Raw genomic sequence first — 4,407 nt, 5'->3', positions numbered from 1 at the left:
GGACAGATAAATTTGAGTGTCATCAGCATACAGATGGTACTGTAAACCAAAGGAGGATATGAGAGGAGGATATTTACTACGTATATATGGCAGTATATGCAGGAAATTATGCAGGGTTTGATGATGGCCATTATGTGCAGAAGAGAAGTGTGGAGGGTATGACAGTAGTAAATCTGTGCAGTAGAAGTATGAGGAGGGTATATCATGCAACAATATGTTCAGGAGAGGAATGTAGGTGATGTGGCAGAAAGCAGTTTGTACAAGAAATGAGTGCAAGATAGGATTGTGGGGGTCGGGCAATTCATACTATGGGCAGGAGAGGAATGTGAAGGGTATGACAGGGATAAATATGCTCAAAAATACAATGTGTAAATAAATAAAAGAGAGGAACAAAGAGGGTGTTTTGGCATTAGTGCTTGTAATCAACAAATAGTTACAAGCACTATTGCCAAAACAACCTCTTTGTTCCTCTCTTCTTTTATTTATTTACACATTGTTGTCAAAGATTGGCAATCATACATTTGATAAGTATTAATATATTGTGTATCCAACTAGTACCAGCTTACCTTTTTTGCTATGCTCAAAAATACAATTTGAAGGGTAAGATGGTAGGTGGTATGCAAGGGAGGGGCATATGCAGGCTTTATTAACAGGAAATATGCGCACAAATGAAGTACGGAGTGTAGAAGATGGTAGTATGTATAGGCATGAAATGCAGAGCATATATTATAGGTTATCAGCTTAAGGCTGCTGCTGGCACTCATGGATCTGAATGGTTTCATATGTGTTGGGGTTCTTTTGATTTCCGCATCTATGGAGCCTGAATCACAAAAGCCTCGGAGGTCTAGCTCTCAGGTGAGACTTAGCCCTGATGTGACTCCTAGAGCTCAACGCCATGGTGGGAACTTCAACAGGGATCCTCCAAGCCTTCCAAATAAATGCTTCTCTGCTGTGGCTGTGTTGTGGCCTGGGAGTAATTCCTGGCTTAGGCGGAGCTCTTGTGAGGAGTACAGCGGTGAACCAGGTCTCCTCCCTCAGCATTACAAACAATCCTTGAAATCTTAATAAGTGGTTATGGGTATCTGAGCAGGGCCAGCTGGGGGTCGGTGGACGAGCATGTCAACAGTGGCCACTGGCCTGTCTCTAGGTGTGCCCAGCAGGTCTGTGTCGGTGAGGCAGAGAGAGCTGGGGGATGGGAATGAAAGGTGGAGGGATGCAGCAGCTTGGCACCAAGGCTTGGTAGGTATCAGAAGAACTGGTGAATAGACATCTGCGGTGGGTAGGCTGAGTCTCATCAGCTTTGATGATTATCTGATGTGCCTGGGGAAACAGTTAGCAGGTTGCTTAGGCACCGGCGACCCCACGCTCAGATTTTCAGTCTGATAAAGAGCACAGTGTGGATTGGGGGGATGCTAGTCCTCGGGAAGCTGCAGGATAGCATGTTTCTGGGCAACCTGCTAAGTGTGCATTACCTTTAGTGTTTAGTGGTGAGAGAGTTTGTTCCTTGAGCAGGGGGAAGTCCCTGGGGGTATTATTTTGCATTAGGGGGGTGGTTTTGGGGGGGCTTCTGCTCTGGGGAGTGGCTCTGAGGTATAGATGGCGAGGCTAAAGGTTTTGCTGCGGCAGCTTGAACAGGGAGTAGGTGGTACGTGGGCAGCATTGTCCCCCATCAGCCTTATGACTCCCACAGGGTGGGGTATTGTTAGTCTTCCTCTTTACTGAGGAAGTTGGGCAGCTGTCAGAGTCTGGGCCAGTGCAACAGCATCCTGTTTCTGAGACTTCGTTAGAGGTAGCTGGTGCTTCTGAAATGTCAGGGGGACATTTTGGACTAACTGCATCTGAGTTGTTTCATTTAAAATTATTAGTGGTAATGTACATAAACAAAATTAGAAAAAGTTGTCTCTGCCCAAATATTTATGGACCTAACTGTTTATCTGCCTCCACACAGAACACAGAAAACAAGAGTAAATGCAGATAATGTTGGATGTACCCAAAATGGTACCTGGCCACTCTTCCACCTCCCCAAGCACAGTCAGTCATTATATCTTATTTAAATCATAAAGCATTAAGCAGAAATCAAAAGTAGTTTGCCTGTGATGTCATAACTTCAAGCAACAATGTCTTTGTACAGTCCTAAAAAGAGTTGGATCTGTTGGGAGTTCTCTTCTCCTCTGTCACCACTTCTGTATCTGAAAAGTTCATTATTGCATCCCCCGCAGCGGCCCTTTTTCCTTAGCTGTAGTGAGAGAAGCTAGATTTAGGATAATGCAGAATAAAGTAATTTTTTTTAGTATCTTTCTTGGTCAGTTTTTAACCTTATTTCAATATCTTTTAGTAAGAAAAGAAAGCAAATGGATTAATATATGAATGCCATGGACAGCAAGACGTGTGTTGATAAAAATAGGATAACTTCAGAAGATGGCAAAGTCTGAATATTTCTTGTGTAGAACATAAAGTGTACAGGAAAATAAAACTTTCCACATGACATGACTCCACAGATATGGAGTTCAGTTTTAAGTAAATCTATAGAGACATTATTATTGGCATGGGTATTCAGGAACCACAAACATTCATTGTCAATATTAGTGAGGACACCAATAAAAAAGTGACAGTAACCATAAATTTAGGACATTTTTGAGTTTTTATTAGGAATAAAAATACACTGAATCTTGATGGTATTATTTAATTTGAACTTTTGCTCTTAGGAAATTTTACAGTTAATATTTATAATGTGTAAAAATGTATTATATCTTCCTTGCTTTGATCTTCATCCGTCTTGGCCAAAAGTGGAGATGCGCTGGGAATCCCAGCATGCAAAACTCAGCAGATTTGACAAGAGACGGCGATCAGGCAGGTACGAATGCTCATTGCAAAAGGACATCACCTGTGCCTGTCCACAATAAAGCCCTGCCTGGTCCCAAATTATACTTTATTAAAACACATTTGTAGACAGTTTAGTCTGCCTTTAACCTCATCTTTTAGAGGAATTTAACCACAAAAGTAATGGCACCAGTTGCATTCCATACTTTGAGAACATGCACAAAATACAAAGAAAAGTGTTGAGGCACATTTGGGCTTGTCTATATTGTTCTTTAATGCCTCTCCAAGTTCTTGGTAAGATTACTCCGAAAACCAGTTTCTAAAAAATTAGGTTACTGCTGGGAATCCCAGCATGCAAAACTCAGCAGATTTGACAAGAGACGGCGATCAGGCAGGTACGAATGCTCATTGCAAAAGGACATCACCTGTGCCTGTCCACAATAAAGCCCTGCCTGGTCCCAAATTATACTTTATTAAAACACATTTGTAGACAGTTTAGTCTGCCTTTAACCTCATCTTTTAGAGGAATTTAACCACAAAAGTAATGGCACCAGTTGCATTCCATACTTTGAGAACATGCACAAAATACAAAGAAAAGTGTTGAGGCACATTTGGGCTTGTCTATATTGTTCTTTAATGCCTCTCCAAGTTCTTGGTAAGATTACTCCGAAAACCAGTTTCTAAAAAATTAGGTTACTTACAAAAGCAGGTACCTACTAGCTCTAACTTGGCTGCTTCACAAACAGAAGGCTTGAAATTTGATGGACTCAGGTCCTGCTGATTTAACTAACGATTCAGCCTCACTACCTGATTGGCATATATTTACCACTTCCTCATGCCAGGAACCGCTCGCTGCCTCTCAGACAAAAAGAAAAACATATATTACAGTTTGCCTGCCAGTAGATGAGAAGCCTGCATTGATTTGGGCAAGGTGCACTTTAACCCGCTATGTGATGTCCTTAATTTAAGTGCAACTATTCTTCCTATTGTTTGACCTTATTTGTGGTATGTTCTGTTTTCCTAAAAACTTTTTTTACCAATGCACAGTGCCATCCTATCTTGTTGAATAAAGTCACAGAATATGGGGCTGCTATCTTGCTTCCTGAAAAACGATGAAAATGGCATTTCATGCATAGCATGAACCTGACAGTCGTTTTCTGACTCTCCAGGACTTCTTTTCCTCCAAGCTCCTCTGAGATATGTTTGCTTGTCCTTCTTGGGACTTTTTAATATTATGTGTTGGCACAGTGGGCGGCTCAGCAAGTTGACATTTATCTATGGAAGTGCAAACCAAACATTTGTGTGGAATCGTCTTTGTGAGGGAGCTTACCTTTAGCTTTGTTTTACAAGTAGTTCTAAGCTCAGGTACACATTGACAAAAACTTCTATCATTCACCACATCTGCAATACTGATATTACCACACAGTTGCTCAAACGGTCTCTATGTATCCCCTAAAGGAAGCCCACTGTTGAAACGCATCAGGATTGAGACGCTGTTCACTCCTACTTATTACCATCTGTTTAGGCAGCTGATGTATAGTGAAAAAGGCATATTCATATAAGGGTTCACATAGGACAGCCTATTTC

This window comes from Pyxicephalus adspersus, chromosome 7 (genome assembly GCF_032062135.1).
Source record: "Pyxicephalus adspersus chromosome 7, UCB_Pads_2.0, whole genome shotgun sequence".
NCBI lineage: Eukaryota > Metazoa > Chordata > Amphibia > Anura > Pyxicephalidae > Pyxicephalus > Pyxicephalus adspersus.
This window is presented reverse-complemented; position numbering follows the sequence as displayed.